This window comes from Elephas maximus, chromosome 18 (assembly GCF_024166365.1).
Source record: "Elephas maximus indicus isolate mEleMax1 chromosome 18, mEleMax1 primary haplotype, whole genome shotgun sequence".
Lineage (NCBI taxonomy): Eukaryota > Metazoa > Chordata > Mammalia > Proboscidea > Elephantidae > Elephas > Elephas maximus.
The window spans coordinates 24457446-24475995 of NC_064836.1; the positions used below are offsets into that span (position 1 = coordinate 24457446).

At 39.2% G+C, this 18550-nt stretch overlaps 2 protein-coding genes and 1 pseudogene across 2 annotated transcripts in view; 2 read left to right on the forward strand and 1 right to left on the reverse strand.

Moving 5' to 3' along the window:
• Window positions 1-18550, forward strand: part of LOC126061817 (NUT family member 2G-like) — a 432103-nt gene that overhangs the window by 48088 nt on the left and 365465 nt on the right. The gene's annotated exons all lie outside the window — the stretch shown is intronic.
• LOC126061823 (NUT family member 2D-like) overlaps window positions 1-18550 on the reverse strand; it is a 220819-nt gene that overhangs the window by 12840 nt on the left and 189429 nt on the right. The window lies entirely within an intron of this gene.
• Window positions 9708-15916, forward strand: LOC126061696 (CCR4-NOT transcription complex subunit 11-like; annotated as a pseudogene).

The window sequence follows — 18550 nt, forward strand, 5'->3', positions numbered from 1 at the left end:
CAGAAAAAGAATTCTGTGAGGTTTTTCGTTATTTCTAAGAAATATTCATTAGTATTTCCTCTATGTGATTTATTATATATATATAAATATATGTGCATAGTCTAATAGATGTATATCCACGTATGTGTGCACCTATATATTAAAAAAAAAAAAACCCAGTGCCGGGCTGGGGTGGGCACCTATATATACACTTACATATACTTATATGTACTTAAGTGTACACATATATGCCTACATGCATATATATATATGCCTGCATGTATATTTTTGGTTGTTTCTGCTTGTGTTTTAAAAGTATGTATTACATGCCATCACCAAAAAGTTTTTTCCTTCTGTACATTTCACTGACATGGTTTGCGTTCATCAAGCCGTATATATTTCACTCTCACTTGGTGTTAGGTTTTCCATCACCAGAAATAACAAGTGTTTACTATCTAGAGAGTGAATTTCCATTTCCCCCTCCCCGACTCTGGTAAGCACTAATGAACATTATTTTCTGTATATTTTTATTTGTTCATGTCATTTCAAACAAGTGATAACATACAATATTTGGTTTTTTGTGACTGAGTTACTTTGCTTGAGGTAATGTCTTCCAGGTCCTTTCATATTCCAAGGTGTTTCAGGAACTCATGGATTACTGAGTAGTATTCCTGTTTTTTTTTTTTTTATTCCTGTGTACGTTCCGTCATTTTGCTATTGTGAATAGTGCCGCGATGAAAAAGGTTTCCTTATGTCTGTTTCTGTCACTTCTGCCAGATCCCTAGGGCATATACCTGCAGTGGAATTGCTGGGTCATATAGCCGCTCCACCTCCTGTTTTTTAAGGAACCGGCAGACTGTTTTTCAAAATGGCTGTGTCATTTTGCATTTTCACCAGCAATGAATGAGGGGTTCAGATTTCTCCACGTCACCTCCAACACTTGTTATTTTCCCTTTTTTTTTTTTTTTATCTTAGCCATCCTATTGGGAGTGAAATGGTATCCCAATGTGGTTTCGATTTGCGTTTCCCTGATGGCTAATGACTTTGAGCATCTTCTCATTTGTCTGCCATTTGAATATTCCCTTTGGTGAAATGTCTTTCCATGTTCTTTGGCCAGTTTTTAATACGAATATTTGTCTTTTTGTTATTAAGTTGTAGAAGTTTGCTATATATTTTAGATATTAGACTCCAGTCACTTATATCATTCCCAAAGAATTTTTCCTAGTCTGTAGGCTGTCTCTTCCCCATTTTTATTAAGTCGTTTGATGAGCATATTTAGCTTTTTATGAGGTCCCAGTTATATATTTTCTGATGCTTGTGCATTCATTGTTGTGTTTGATAATGTATCATTGAAAATAAATTTGGTCCAGAAGGTTTGCTCCTATATTTTCTTCCAAGAACTGTATGGTTTTAGACTTAAATTGGGGTCCTTGATCCGTATCAATTTAGTTTTTGTATATGGTACTAGGTATGGTTCTTGTTTTGTTTTTCTGCTTGGGGAAATCCAGTTTAGCCACCACTATTTGTTGAAGAGACTATTCTTTCACCTTTAAATGGATTTGGCTCACTTGCTGAAAATCAGTTGACCATAAAGGTTTGGATTATATCTCCAGATTTTCAATTCTGTTCCCTTGGTCTGTGTGTCTGTCATTAAACGAGTACCAAGCTGCTTTGATTTACTGTCGCTTTCTAATATGTTTGGAAGTCAGGAAATGTGAGGCCTGCTACTTCGTTTTTTTTCCAAAATTGCTCTTGCCGTCCGGGGTCTCTTGTCTTCCAATAGAAAAATGAGGATTTGTTTTTTTCCATTTCTGTAAAGAATGCTGTAGGAATTTTGATTAGAGTTTTGTTGTATCTGTAGATCACTTTGTGTAGTACTGACATCTTGATTATATTAAGCCTTCCAATTCATAAGCATGGAATGTCTTTCCATCTCTTTAGGTCTTCTTTGGTATCTTTCAGCTGTATTTTATAATTTTCACTGTATAAGCCTTTCACATCTCTGGGTACATTTGTTCCTATATATTTTATTCTCTTAGATGCTATTGTAAATGGAGTTGTTTTCATTCCATAAATATTTATTTTGGAATAAAAATTCCATAAATTTTTATCTGATTTCCTTAAAATAAGGAGCAGCTTAAGCCATTCAGCTTGTGAGGAGCAGGGACCTGGGCGGGGCCAGGGGCTGCTTTCTGGGACCTGCCTCTCAACTGTCTGGTAAAGGTAACAAATACGTTTCAGAAAAAACATTGGTACATCATTTATTGTGAAATGTCTATGTATTAAATAAATGCACCATGAAAAATACTGTATGACAGTAAATATAGTAGAAAAAACTTGAGACTAGTGTCAGGAGAAAGCATATCTTACGGTGTTTCCCAGGTCTAAAATTGTTTGGCCATGCAGTTCTGTGATAGAACTTTAAAAGTGAATAGGAAAAAGAAACAGTTCTTGTTTTTTTTTTTTTTAATTGTGTTTTAAGTGAAAGTTTACAAATCAAGTCAGTCTCTCACACAAAAACTTATATACACCTTGTTACATACTCCCAATTGCTCTCCCTCTAATGAGACAGCCCACTCCCTCCCTCCACTCTCTCTTGTCCTGTCCATTTTGCCAGCTTCTAACCCCCTCTGCCCTCTCATCTCCCCTCCAGGCAGGAGATGCCAACAAAGTCTCAATTGTCCACCTGATCCAAGAAGCTCACTCCTCCCCAGCATCCCTTTCCAACCCATTGTCCAATCCAATCCCTGTCTGAAGAGTTGGCTTCAGGAATGGTTCCTGTCCTGGGCCAACAGAAGGTGTAGGGGCCATGACCACCAGGGTCCTTCTAGTGTCAGCCAGATCATTAGATCTGGTCTTTTTATGAGAATTTGGGATTTGCATCACACTGCTGTCCTACTCCTTCAGGGGTTCTCTGTTGTGTTCCCTGTCAAGGCAGTTACTGGTTGTAGCCGGGCACCATCTAGCCCTTCTGGTCTCAGGCTGATGTAGTCTCTGGTTTATGTGGCCCTTTCTGTCTCTTGGGCCTGTAATTACCCTGTGTCCTTGGTGTTCTTCATTCTCCTTTGATCCAGGTGGGTTGAGACCAATTGATGTGTCTTAGATGGCCGCTTGCTAGCGTTTAAGACCCCAGATTCCTCTCTCCAAGGTGGGATGCAGGATGTTTTCTTAATAGATTTTATTATGCCAACTGACTTTGATGTCCCCTTAAACCAGGGTCTCCAAACCCCGCCCCTTCTATGCTGACCTTCCAAGCAGTTTGTTCCGGAAACTTCTTTGCTTTTGGTTTAGTCCAGTTGTGCTGACCTTTCCTGTATTGTGTGTTGTCTTTCCCATTACCTAAAGTAGTGCTTATCTACTATGGAATTAGTGAACACCCCTAACCCACTCTCCTTTCCTCCTCCCTCTTATAACCATCAAAGAATATTTTCTTCTCAGTTTAAACTATTTCTTGAGTTCTTATAATAGTAGTCTTATACAATATTTGTCATTTTGCAACCAACTAATTTCACTCAGCAGAATGCCTTCCAGATTCCTCTGTGTTATGAAATGTTTCACAGATTCATCACTGTTCTTTCTCGATGTGTAGTATTCCATTGTGTGACTATACCATAATTTATCTATTCATCTGTTGATGGGCACCGTGGCTGCTTCCATCTTTTTGCTATTGCAAACAGTGCTGCAGTGAACATGGGCGTGCATATATCTGTTCGTGTAAAGGCTCTTATTTCTCTAGGATATATTCTAAGCAGTTGGATTGCTGGATCGTATGGTAGTTCTATTTCCAGCTATTAAAAAGGAAGTACCAAATCAATTTCCAAAGTGGTTGTACCATTTTGACGTTCCCACCGGTAGTGCATAATTTTTCCAGGCTCTCCACAGCCTTTCGAACATTTATTGTTTTCTTTTCTGGATTAATGCCAGTCCTGTTGGAGTGAGATGGAATCTCATTGTAGTTTTCATTTGCATTTCTCTAATGGCTAATGATCGTGAGCATTTCCTCGTATCTGTTAGCTACCTGAATGTGTTTTTCAGTGAAGTGTCTGTTCATATTTTTTGTCACTTTTTTAAAGTGGTTTATTTGTTTTTTTGCAGTTGAATTTTTGCAGTGTTGTGTAGATTTTAGAGATCAGGTGCTGCTTGGAAATATCATAGCTAAAATATTTTTCCCAGTCTGTAGGTAATCTTTTTACCCTTTTGGTGAAGTCTTTGGATGAGCATAGGTGTTTGATTTTTAGGAGCTCCCAGTTATTTAGTTTTTCTTCTGCATTGTTAGTAATGTTTTGTATACTGTTTATGCCATGTATTAGGGCTCCTAACGTTGTCCCTATTTTTTCTTCCATGATCTTTATTGTTTTAGATTTTATATTTAGGTCTTTGATCCATTTTGAGCTTGTTTTTGTGTCTGGAGTGAGGTATGATTTATGCCAGCACCATTTGTTAAAAAGACTGTCTTTTCCCCATTGAAGTGTTTTGGGGCCTTTGTCAAATATCAACTGCTCATATGTGGATGGATTGATGTTTGGATTCTCAATTCTGTTCATTGGTCTATGCATCTCTTGCTGTACCAGTACCAGGCTGTTTTGACTACTGTGGCGGTATAATAGGTTCTAAAATCAGGTAGAGCAAGGCCTCTCACTTTGTTCTTCTTTTTCAGTAATGCTTCCGGGGCCTCTTTCCCTTCTGTATGAAGTTGGTGATTTGTTTCTTCATCTCATTAAAGAACGTCGTTAGAATTTAGATCGAAAGTGCATTAAATGTATAGATCGTTTTTGGTAGAATAGACATTTTCAAAATGTTAAGTCTTCCTATCCATGAGCAAGGTATGTTTTTCCACTCATGTAGGTCTCTTTTGGTTTCTTGCAGAAGTGTACTGTAGTTTTCTTTGCATAAGTCTTTTACATCTCTGGTAAGATTTATTCCTAAGTATTTTATCTTCTTGGGGGCTACTGTAAATGCTATTGATTTGGTGATTTCTTCTTCGATGTTCCTTTTTTTGTTGCAGAGGAATTCAACTGATTTTCTTATGTTGATCTTGTGTCCCAATACTCTGCTGAACTCGTCTATTACTTTCAGTAGTTTTCTGGAGGATTCCTTGGGGTTTTCTGTGTATAAGATCATGTCGTCTGCAAATAGAGATAATTTTACTTCTTCCTTGCCAATGTGGATGCCCTTTATTTCTTTATCTAGCCTAATTGCTCTGGCTTGGACTTCCAGCACAATGTTAAATAAGAGTGGTGACAAAGGGCATCCTTGTCTGGTTCCCGATCTCAAAGGGAATGCTTTCAGGCTCTCTCCATTTAGGATGATGTTGGCTGTTGGCTTTGTATAAATGCCCTTTATTATGTTGAGGAATTTTCCTTCTGTTCCTATTTTGCTGAGAGTTTCTGTCACGAATGAGTGTTGAACTTTGTCAAATGCGTTTTCTGCATCAGTTGTTAAAATCATGTGACTCTTGTCTTTTGTTCTATTTATGTGATGGATTACATTAATTATTTTTTCTAATGTTGAAAACCATCTCGGCATACCTGGTATGAATCCCACTTGGTCATGGTGAATTATTTTTTTGATATGTTGTTGAATTCTATTGGCGAGGATTTTTGCATCTAAGTTCATGAGGGACATAGGTCTGCAATTTTCTTTTTTTGTGGTGTCTTTACCTGGTTTTGGCATCAGGGATATGGTGGCTTCATAGAATGAGTTTGGTAGTATTTCATCGTTTTCTATGCTCTGAAATACCTTTAGTAGTAGTGGTGTTAACTCTTCTGTGAAAGTTTGGTATAACTCTGTAGTGAAGCCTTCCGGGACAGGGTTTTTTTTTTGTTGTTGTTGTTGGGAGTTTTTTGATTACCTTTTCAATCTCTTCTTTTGTTATAGGTCTATTTAGTTGTTCTACCTCTGTTTGTGTTAGTTTAGGTAGGTAGTGTGTTTCTAGGAGGTCATCCATTTCTTCTTGGTTTTCGAATTTGTTAGAGTACAATTTTTCATAGTAACCTGATATGATTCTTTTAATTTCAGTTGGGTCTGTTGTAATATCGTCCATCTCATTTTGTATTTGGGTTATTTGTTTCCTCTCCTGTGTTTCTTTTGTCATTTTGGCCAATGGTTTATCAATTTTGTTGATTTTTTCAAAACATCAGCTTTTGGTCTTGTTAATTCTTTCAATTGTTTTTCTGTTTTCTACTTCATTTAGTTCTGCTCTAATTTTTATTATTTGTATTCTTCTGGTGCCTGTGGGTTTCTTTCGTTGCTCTCTTTGTATTTGTTCAAGCTGTAGGGATAATTCTTCGATTCTGGCCCTTTCTTCTTTTTTGTATGTGTGCATTTATTGATATGAATTGTCATCTTTGCACCGCTTTTCCTGTGTCCCAAAAGTTCTGATAGGAAGTGTTTTCATTCTCATTGGATTCTCTGAATTTCTCTATTCCATCCTTAATGTCTTCTATAATCCAGTCTTTTTTGAGCAGGGTATTGTTCAGTTTCCAAGTGTTTGGTTTTTTTCTTATGCTTTGCTCTTATTCATTTCCAGCTTTATGGCGTTACGGTCAGAGAAGATGCTTTGTAATATTTCAGTGTTTTGGATTCTGCTAAGGCTTACTTTATGACCTAATACGTGGTCTATTCTAGAGAATGTTCCATGTGCGCTAGAAAAGAAAGTATACTTGGTTGCTGTTGGGTGGAGTGTTCTGTATATGTCTATGAGGTCAAGTTGGTTGATTGTAGCATTTAGATCTTCTGTATCTTTATTGAGCTTCTTTCTGGATGTCCTGCCCTTCACCAAAAATCATGTGTTGAAGTCTCCTACTATTATTGTGGAGCTGTCTATCCCACTTTTCAAAGCTGATAGAGTTTGTTTTATGTACTTTCCAGCCCTGTCATTGGGTGCATAAATATTTAATATGGTTATATCTTCTTGGCGTATTGTCCCTTTAATGTTATGTAGTGTCCTTCCTTATCCTTTATGATAAATTTAACTTTAAAGTCTATTTTGTCAGAAATTAACATTGCCACTGCTGCTCTTTTTTGATTGTTGTTTGCTTGATATATTTTTTTCCATCCTTTGAGTTTTAGTTTGTTTGTGTCTCTAAGTCTAAGGTGTGTCTCTTGTATGCAGCGTATAGACAGATCTTGTTTTTTAATTCACTTTGCCACTCTCTGTCTCTTTATTGGTGCATTTATTCCATTTACATTCAGGGTAATTATGGATAAGTACGAATTTAGTGCTATCATTTTGATGTCCTTTTTTGTGTGTTCTTGACACTTTCTTTTTCCCACTTAATTTTATGTGCTGAGTAGATTTTCTTTATAAATTGTCCTTTCCTCATATTTGTTGTTGTTGCTTTTGTTTCTGCTGAGTCTCTATTTTTTTCTTGTATTTTATTTTGATAAGTAGGATAGTTTGTCTCCTTTATGGTTCCCTTATTCTTTACCCCTACTTTTCTAAATTTAAATCTATCTTTTATTTCTTTGTATCGCCGTATCTTCCTCTCCATATGGAAGGTTTATGATTACATGTCTTAGTCCCTCTTTATCATTTTAATGTTGTCTTCTTTTATATAATAACATTGCTGTTACCTTGTTTTGAGTTTTTTTTTTATATATATATAATCTTGCTTTGCTTTTTTTTGGATTTCCATGTCTGGGTTGACTTCTACTTGCTCTGTCCAGCGTTCTAGCCTTGAGTTGATACCTGATATTATCGATTTTCTAACTAAAGAACTTCCATTAGTATTTCTTGTAGTTTTGGTTTTTACGAATTCCCTAAACTTGTGTTTATCTGGAAGTGTCTTAATTTCATCTTCATATTTAAGAGACAGTTTTACTGGATATATGATTCTTGGCAGGGAATTTTTTTTCCTTAATTTTTTAAAATATGTCATCCCATTGCCTTCTTGCCTGCATGGCTTCTGCCGAGTAGTCAGAGCTTATTTTTTTTTGGCTCTCCTTTGTAGGTGACTTTTCGTTTATCCCTAGCTGCTCTTATAATTCTCTCTTTATCTTTGGTTTTGGCAAGCTTGATTATAATATGTCTTGGTGACTTTCTTTTAATATCTGCCTTATGTGGAGTTCGATGAGCATCTTGGATAGATATCGTCTCATGTTTCATGATATCAGGGAAGTTTTCTGCCAACAAATCTTCAACAATTCTCTGTGTATTTTCTGTTATCCCTCCCTGTTCTGGTACTCCAATCACTCGTAGGTTATTTCTCTTGATAGAGTCCCACATGATCCTTAAGGTTTCTTCATTTTTTTTTAATTCTTTTATCTGGTTTTTCTTCAGATATATTAGTACCAAGTGATTTATCTTTGAGTTCAGAAATTCTAGCTTCTAGTTGCACAATTCTGGTCCTCTGACATTCTATTGAGTTGTCTACTTCTGTAATTTTATTGTTAATTTTCTGAATTTCTGATTGCTTTCTGCCTATGGATTTTTCCAGCTTATTAAACTTTCCATTATGTTCCCGAATAATCTTTCTAATTTCTTCAGTTGCTTTATCTGTGTGTTTCTTGGCTTGTTCTGCATATTGCCTCATTTCCTTCCCGATGCCTTTTGTGTTCTGGCTTTCGTAATTCCAGGAATGCACTTTCATCTAGAAGATCCCTGGATTCTTTGTTTTGAGAGCTGGTTGAGGTGATCACGGTCTGTTTGTTTATGTGACTTGGTATTTACTGTTGTCTCCGAGCCATCCGTGAGGTATTATGTTAGTTTATGGTTTCTTAATGTGTCGTAGCTTCTTGCTTTGATTTTCTTTTGAGATACTGAAATGGGTTGCTGGAGTGAGCTAGCTTGATTATTTTTGCCTTCGGAGCTCTGATGTCGTGTCCTCAGATGGCTAGAGCTGTTATCAGGTATATCAGTCTAGGAGTCCATTCACTTCTCTTGTATGAATTCAGCTCAGGTGTCCAGGTAGCTGATCATCATGTGTGTGGTACAGGCTCTGTCCTACAGTCTTAGAGGGGCAGGGGTGATTGGTGTATGTACCCGTAACTGATTGCAGCAGGGGATCATGCTCTGAACAAGGCCAGGAGGCTGAGAACCAACCCCCGAGTGTCTCTGAGGAAAGCACGTCCCTGTTCCCTAGAGTGTGCAGGTGGGTGGGTTCTGCAGACGGACCATGGGCATCCAGTGTTTTTGGTTGTAAGGACTGGGAGGTATCAGTTATCATTGGACCCGTGTCACAGGTGGCTGGGTGACCTGGTGGAGCTACCAGTCCTTAGGCCCCTGATGTGGGTAGATGAGGACCCTGGCAAAGCAAAGCAAAGTCAAACATCAAACACCCACCTCTCCACCACACAGCTGAAACAGTTGGAGTCTGCCAACAAGGGCCTATTCTCCTGAAATAGGCCCACAGAGGTCCATGCAGAAGGGAAAGATGCTGAAAGTCCATGGACCATTTATGCCTGGATGGGACCTGCTTCTGTCCTGAGCTCCCCCGCTTAGTGGAGCTGGCAAATTATCTTTTCCCCCAATTGCAAATTTTTTCCTTCTCCAAGGTTGGGAGGATGGCTCTAGGTGCAACAGGGCCTATCTCAGGCCCAGGGAATTCAGCCGCTGAAGCCGGTTTTGGGGTGGGGCGGGGCACGGCAAAATATACGCAAGTACTTAGCTTTTCCGAGAGCGCCATTCTTCTCAGGTTCCGGAGGTGTGAGTGGACTTTGTGGCTGGCTGCTTCTCCCTTAGGAAACTGGTGGAACGCTAGTACCAACCTGCCGCTGCCGGACCAGGAATGGTGCCTGAGTGCGTCCGGCGATTCAGGTGTGGTAACTCCTCTCTGCTTCTGAACGGTCTCTTCCACTCCCCCTCAGTTCATTTTCTAAGCTTGCCTTCGAAGCTCAGGGCTCCTAGCTTATCATAATATTCTTTTCAATTTTTTTTTTTCAGGTCTTTGTTGTAAAGAGGGCTCTCCGGAAGTGTCTGTGTATTCCACCATCTTGGCTCTGCCTCTGTAGAAGTTTTTATAAATTTTGTATATTAGTCCTTTATCAGATATAAAACCAAACCAAACCCAGTGCCGTCCAGTTGATTCCAACTCATAGCAACCCAAAAGGATGACGTAGAACTCCCCCATAGAGTTTCCATGGAGTGTGTGGTGGATTTGAACTGCCAACCCTTTTTTTAGCAGCCGTAGCACTTAACCACTGCGGCCATCAGGGTTTCCTTATCAGATATAGGGTTCCTAAATTTTTTCTCCCACTATGTAGGCTGTCTTTTCACTTTTTTGATAATTTTTTTTAATGAACAGAAATATTTAATATTTATGAGGCCCCATTTGTCTTTTTTTTTCATTTGTTGCTCATGCCTTTTATTATTATATCTGATACCTACCAAAAAATACTTAGTCCTTATATTCTCTTCTGTGAATTTCATTTTCAAATTAAGGTCCTTGACCCATTTTCAGTTGGTTTTTGTGCATCATGTAATGGCTGGTTTCTAGTTTATTCTTCTGCATGTGGATATCCAATTTTTCCAGCACTACTGATTGAAGGGACTTTTCCTTCCCCAATTGGATGAATTTAGAATTTGTGTTGAAAATCAGTTGACCACATATCTATGGATATATTCCTGTAGTGTCAATTTTATCCCACTGGTTTCTATGTCTATTATTATACAAGTACCAGGATGTTTAAATTAGTGTAGCTTTGTAGTAGGTTTTGAAGTATGAGAGTTTGAGCCCTTCTGCTTTATTCTTCTTCAAGGTTCCTTTCAGTATTTGGGATCCCTTGCCCTTCCATATAAATTGGAGAATTGCCTTTTTCTTTTCTGTCAAGATGCTGTTGGAATTTTGATGGAGATGGCGTGGAATTAATAGATTGCTTTGGGTAGTATCGACATTTTAATTGTATAAAGTCTTCCAACATGGAATGTTCTTCAGTTATTCAGGTCTTCTTTGATTTCTTTTAACAATGTTTTATACTTTTTTGTAAATAGGGATTTTACCTACATTTATTCATAGGTATTTTATTTTTTAAATGCCATTGTAAATAGTAATATTTTAGTATTTCTTCTTTTTGCAGATTGCTGATGTACAGAAACCGTGCTTATTTTTATGTATTGATCTTGCACACTGTTGCTTTGCTGAATTCATTTATAAGTACTAATAGCTTTTTTGTAGATTCTTTGGTGTTTTCTATGTATATACTTGTCATCTGCAAAAAGAGATAGTTTTACTTCTTCCTTCATTACCTGGGTACCTTTGATTTCTTCTGTCTCACCTAATTACTCTGGTAGGATGTCCAGAATGATGTTAAATATGAGTGGTGAAAGTAGGCATCTCGTTCTTGTTCCTGAACTTAATGGGAATGTTCTCAGTCTTTGTCCACTGAGTATCATGTTAGCTGTGGAGATTTTTGTAGATGCCCTTTTTTGAATTGAGAAATTTCCCTTTTATTCCTACCACTTATTTATTTACCCGAAGAACTACAAAGTATTGTAGTTCTGCTAGGGGAGGGGCAAGCATTGCCTGGTCCACAGTTTTACTATAGTTTTTAAACAGATATTGTCTTGACTCAGTTTAGAGCCCCTGGCTGGAAGCCAGTCAGTTCACCTTCTTTAGTAGCTGTTTAAGTCCACTCTCCAACCACAACCCTCATCGGGTTCTCACACTCCTGTGTACTATGCACCTGACTTAATTATCCTGGGTCTAGTACCAAACACCTAGGAACAGCCCCTATGTCCCTGGAACCCATAGAATTATGCAAGTTGGCCGGTCCCCAGGAAGCCTGCATAACCTAGCTAAACCCACCTGTTTTCCATACTTAAGTCACCTCCTATAATCCCAGCCTGTTTTTACCATATCTCTGGGTACAGCCCCTTGTGCGGTCCTGTACAGCAGCCTTCTCTGGTTGGGAGCTGTAGGTAACAGCGTTTCTTATAATTTAGAACAATGGGACATAAAAGAAGGCCGCTCAGATAGGTGACCAAATGAAGCCCTAGAAATACAAACCTCTACCACTAAGTAAATTCAATATATAAACTCAATATATGATTAGGCACTGACTACATCTTACATATTGTTAAGGACAGTCACTGTTAAGAGAGAAGCACAGTCATGGTCCTTAACATCAGTGAAAGAAAACTTGATGCAATAGATGTTAATTGTTGCTGTTATTAGGTGCCTTGAGTCAGCTATGACTGAGGTGACTGAGGTGACCCCATATAGAACAGAATAAAACATTGCCCAGTGCTGCACCATCTTCACCGTCATTGATGTGTTCGAGTTCATTGTCGTCCTGAATGCCTTCCAACGTAGGCGGCTCATCTTATAGCACTATATTGGACAATATTCTTTTGTGATCCATAGTGTTTTCATGGGCTGATTTTTAGAAATAGATCACCAGGCCTTTCTTCTTAAGTCTGTCTTAGTCTGGAAGTGCCACTGAAACTTGTCTACCATGTATGGTCCTGCCGGTATTTGAAATACGATTGGCATAGCTTCCAACCTCATACATAGCAACACGCTAACTACCACAGTATGACAAACCAACAGACGGGTGGTTGAGATGTTAATTGCACTTGATAAATACCTGATTCTCCAACAATGTCCAGCTGAGGGTATGCTATGAGTTAGAACCATCAGGGCATATGCTAGTGTAAATATATTTTAATTCACTGTTTGGAGTTAATACATTTAAGTAACTTATAGATAGAAAATTATGTTAAATTACCTTATCGTGAGATGTTTAATACTATGTCTCATTTGTATAGCTTCTTAGAATTTTCAAGGCATTTCAGGAAACATCTTCTAACTACCTATAAATTAGGGAAAGCGGTTATTATAATTCCCATGTTACTCAAGAAGAAACTAAGACTTAGAGAGGTGAAGAATCATGTCCAAGATCGACAGTCTGGCCATTAAAAGATTAGAAGTCAAGGACTCCAGCATGCAGCCTGATCCAGACACCACCCTACCCCTTAGCTGTTATTGTTGTTAGCTGCTGAGGAGTGACCCCCCACCCCATGGTTACCCTGTGCATAAAAGAACACCAGATAGTTTTGATTCACAAGGCTCTCATTAACTGATTCTCAGAAGTAGATAACCAGGTCCTTTCTCCTAGTCCATCTTACTCTGGAAGCTCTGCGGACACCTGCTCAGCATCATAGCAACATGCAAGCCTCCACTGACAGATAAGTGGTGGCTGCACATACGGTGCGTTGGCTGGGAATCAAAGCAGGATCACCCCCATGGAAAGATCACTGAACCACCAGTGCCTCTTACCTTTTAACTAGGGAAGTATAATGAGCAGTATAGTGGCTGAGCAGTCTACGGGACTGGATTATGGCTCTGGTCTCTGTGGGGTCATGGGTTCGAATCCCACTGCTGCCAACTGTGTTTTTGGGGCCCTGGTGGCTCAGTGGTTAAGTGTTTGGCTGCTAACCAAAATGTTGGTAGTTCAAATCCACCAGCCACTCCTTGGACGGCCTATCAGGCAGGTCTATTGTGTCCTATAGGGTTGCTGAGTTGGAATTGACTTGATGGCAGTGGGTGTAGGACAGCATGTTGTTGTTAGGTGCCATCGAGCTAGTTCTGACTCATGGTGACACTATGCACGACAGGAAGAAACACTGCCCGGGCCTCGGCCATCGTTACAATCATTATTACGCTTGAGCTCATTCCTGCAGGCACTGTCGGTTTACCTCGTTGAGGGCCTTCCTCTTTTCCGCTAACTCTGTGCTTTGCCATGCGTGATGTCCTTCTTCAGGGCCTGATCCCTCCTGACAACATGTCTGAAGTATGTAAGACACAGTATCGCCATCCTTGCTTCTGGGGAGCATTCTGATTGTATTTCTCCCAAGACAGATTTGTTCATTCTATTGGCAGTCCATGGTGTATTCAGTATTCTTCACCAATACCACAATTCACAGGTGTCAATTCATCTTTGGTCTTCCTTATTCATCGTCTAGCTTTCATATGTATACGATGGGATTGAAAATACCATGGCTTGGGTCAGGCGCACCTTAGTCCTCAAAGTGACATATTTGCTTTTCAACACTTTAAAGAGGTCTTTTGCAGCAGACTTGCCCAGAGCAATGTGTCTTTTGATTTCTTGACTGCTCCTTCCATGGGTATTGATTGTGGATTCAAGTAAAAAGAAATCCTTGACAACTTCAGTTTGCTCGCTGCCACCCCCTTTGTTGCCAGTTTCAAACACCTGCTCAATCCTGTCCTGTGAAGCCTGCATGTGGCGGCCAGCAGCTGGACTGGCCACCACTCTCAGGATTTTTACCTCCTATAACTCCAACAGAAAAGTTTTTTTCTTTCCCAGCTGATGCTGGCACCACCAAGGGAACTCTTCTAAAAGACATCTCTCCAGATTGCTTTCATGGGTGTTGGAAACAGGGGCCGGTCTGTGGACATAAGTGGGCTTCAGGTAGCCTTAGCTGAGGGTCATTCAGATCTCCAACCCAGAGTAAAGCTAGCTTCCCTAGTATTCGCAGTGACCCAGACCTCGATTCTTCCAACTCTGGATTTGACAGCTTGATTGTCTCTCAAAACACAGAAGCTTTAGTCAGTGTTCCAAAACCATCTATTGAAAGCCATTTTTGGCCATCGTTTGTCTAACACCTCCACTCCACGTTTGTGAGGATGAGTTGACGTGGCTAAATCCAACAGAGACTGACCATGCAATTCAGTGGGATACATCAATGTGTGTTAAGAATAGCACTGGTGTAGAGATGAAGCAAATAATGGCCAAAGCCTTCAAACACCCCTTATCTGCTCAACAAGCACATTCCTTGGTGACTTAGAAAAAAATGCAAGACTTGTTTATCACATTGGCCTGATTCCAGCCAATCTTCCTGATCTCATGGAAAACAACTCTCTAGTTACTATAGAAATGCTGCTGAAATTAACGCAGTCAAAGCAGATAAACAAGTATGTTTCAGGCCTGGTCAATATGGACATGTCCTTACATTCAATGGAAGTTGTAAATCAGCTAACTACAGCTGTTGATCTACCTCTCGAACTTATCCACCTTTATATATCAAATTTCATCTCTACTTGTGAACGATTTAAGGGTCATTTGATGCACCTCATCTGTGTCTTCCTCCAGTCCTTGATCTGTAACAAAATTATTAACGTACAGGACTTGTTTATAGAAGTACAGGCATTCTGTATTGAATCCCATAGGATATGAGAAGCTGCTGGCCTTTTCTGGTTGTTGAAGACGTTGCATACTGGGGAAACCCCTTCTGAGACTAATAATCATAGTAATACCGCATTGAAACTACATCATTCATTGTTCATCCATACCGTGGTATAATTTTTAAAACTGTTAAAACCCTGAGTGGATTGCTTGGTGTAGTGCATATAAACAATACTTTATCAACTTGAAGTTTTACTTTCCTGGATGACTTTTTACCTTGAGATGAATTTTTGGTAAAAACTTGAAAAAACTGTATCTTTTAGGTGTCTTGTTGATAATTATCCATACCTCTTGCCATTCTACTCTGTGTGCATTCCAGTTTGTTAATTCTCCTTTCAAAGCAAGCACTTTCAAGACTATTCATTGCAGTCCGTGTGAGGAACGGTTATCCCAGAAAACTATTACTGCAAAAGAGCAGATGAGCAGTAAAGAACAAAGCGCCTGTTTTTGTTTAAAAGTCACGTTGCAGACTCCTGATAATCCCTGAATCCAGCTTTCATGAGGTTTCAGTGCTAATGTATTTCATGAGAGTAAATTAAGATATTCTTAAAAATTTGTGATCCTGTCCTTGATGTGACATTAGGCAATTGTTTTGATTCCTCAAGGGACCAAGAGAAATTTGATTCTTCAGCCCAGTTGTACAGGTAGCTCTTAACTTCTCATTAAGTACCATCTGAACCAAGGGCACACTTGTAAATTTATTCCTTCTTATCATGAGGATTACACGACAACAGAGTAAATGTATTCCTTGGGACTGTTAAAAAAACAGAGGAAGTATTAGGAAACTTTTTCTAGGCCGAAATAGCTGCTATAGTTTTCTATTTGTTTGTTTGTTTTTTTTCCCCCTCTCAAGACACTTCTTCTGTAATTATTGTTGTTAATATAAAATAGTTATTTTGCTTTTTTTTTTTTTTTTTTTTGAGGAAAAACGCCAGTTCGTGCTTTGAGAGGAATACTATTTCAAAGAGTTTGCTGAGTGGGTGCTATTATTACCCTCATGTCTGTGGTAGGGTAAAGGACATGTTTGAGAAGCATTAGAGCAAGGTGGTATTGTGTGAACTTTTAGTCTTCATTTAACTCTTGGACAACAGTGCCTTACACTGAAGTTCTTTATTTTTAATGAAAAAAAAAAAAAAGTGTATATGTGTACATAAGGAGCACTTGTGGTACAGTGGTTAAAGTGCTTGGTTGGTAACCAAACAGTCAGCGGTTGGAATCCACCAGCCAAACCCACCATCCTCTCCACAAGAGAGAGATGTGGCAGTCTGCTTCTGTAAATATTTGCAGCCTTGGGAACCCTATAGGGCAGTTCTCCTCTGTCCTGTAGGGTAGCCATGAGTCGCAACTGACTCAACAGCAATGAGTATGAGTAATGTAGCCAATCATTTCAATAAATGTAAAACTATATGTCAGGAACAGGTCCCTGGGTAGTGGAAATGGTTAAGTGCTAGACTGGTACCCAAAAGATTAGGGGTTTGAACCTGTCCAGAGTAGCTTTGGAATTAAAGCCTGCCTGGAAATCTGTTCCAAAAAGACTACAGCTTTGAAAATCCTACAGAGCAGCTCTACTCTACATGCAGGAGGTACCCATGAGTCAGAATCAACTCAATGGCAGCAAACAACACCATGTCATGATTTTTTTTTTTTTTTGGCTCAGTATAAAGACCTTAGAACTTGTAAAGAATGTGTTTTAATGCTTTACCATTGCTTTGTTATTAAAATAGATTATGCATATTTAAACTACTTCTTAAATTTGAATTCTTTTATATTAATTCCATTAAACTAGGCCCTTTCACAGAAGTATACTTTCCAGAGTCTGTATTCAAAAGCAAATTAATTCAGAAAGGAAAAAATAACTGGATATAAAGCAACTAGAACAATTGTAGGTAGATTTCCTTGGAAAACTTTTATTATATCATTCATACCGAGGTTTACAAAATGTGTCACCTACAGTTTAATAAATATTGACTTTAGTTCTAGTAGGATGAATTATTCTTTGGGGACCAAAGAGCATTTAGGAGGTGATGTTCTCTTGACTGTTTGCCTGGTTGTCTTGGGTATTGAACATGTCATGGATTGTAAATAGTAGGATTCAGAGTGTGGCAGATGAGTTGTCCCTGACACATACCTTCTCTGCTAACTGTAACAACAGTAAGTGTGATGGTCAAGGTTGTGTATCAACTTGGCTGGGCCATGATTCTCAGTGGTTTGGCAGTTGTGATGTAGCTTGGCAGTCTTATGGTGATATGATCACTTCCACAATGAGATTTGATATAATGTGATCACCTCCATACTAGGATCTGCTATGAGTAAGAGGTTGGTCAGGTGGCCTGCACTGAATAGAAGTGGACATTCTGGCAAGGTTCCTGGTCTTTTGCTGGCTTTATATCCTGCAGCTGGCTCCTGTTCGTCTAACCTCCAGTTCTTTGTACTCGAGCTAGCAGCTTACCTTTGGTCCTCCCTGCTGATCTTGGGATCCATCAATCTTTACAGGCTGTGAACAAGAGCCCTGCTCTCTGTCCGGCCAAAGTTGGGTTCTCCAGCCCCTGCGGCTACATAAATCAGGAGAACCAAGCCTCTATCCTGACCCATGGACTTGGAATGTTTCAGCTTCTACAAACGTGTGAGCCGTTTCCTTGATGTAAATTTCTGTCTCTGTATATATTTGTAAGCCTCAATGGTTTTGATTCTCTAGAGAACCCAGCCTAAGACAGTAACCAAAACATCAACTGCAACCATAGGTACAACCTGGGAAGGCACCACTTGCAGTATGCTTACCTGGAGGTGGGTGATGGGCTGAGTGTTTTCATGTATCATCTCACTTAATTATTACTCCAGCCTTAGAGTTAGGCTTTACTAAACCAGATTTATAGATGAACACCCTGCAGCTAACAGCAGAGTGTAAACAGCTAAGACCACATGCTGGGAAGCAGTAGAGCTGGGATTTGGCTTCTTGACCCAGGTCAGCCTCAATGTCCAGTTTAAAGCTTAGGGACATTCTGAATTTCTCCTTTGATGCGTGGAGGGGAGGTAAATGTTTCACCTGCAATTGGCATAGCAATTGTTCGCTTTTGAAAAATGGTATTGATGCAGGTAAAGATCACTTTGTAGCTGAAAAAGAAAAGATTAAATGACTCAGAGCTGACATTTCATTTGCTAGCAATAGAGGAAATGTTACCAAATCTGAGAAATACAGTGGCATCGTAATTGACTGAATTCACCAAGGTATTTCAGTTTTCTATAGTATTTTCATTTGTGGAAATAAAGGCCACTCAAGAACAAGCAAAAGTGCTTTATTCAGAGCTGGCTATGACAGAGGAGTCAGCCACCATCACTTGTATTTTACAGAGACTCAGAGGCAGGCAGTGGAGAGAGAAAGTTTAATTGTGGAAAAAAAAAAAAGGAAGGCTGCTTAGGGTGTGGTCTT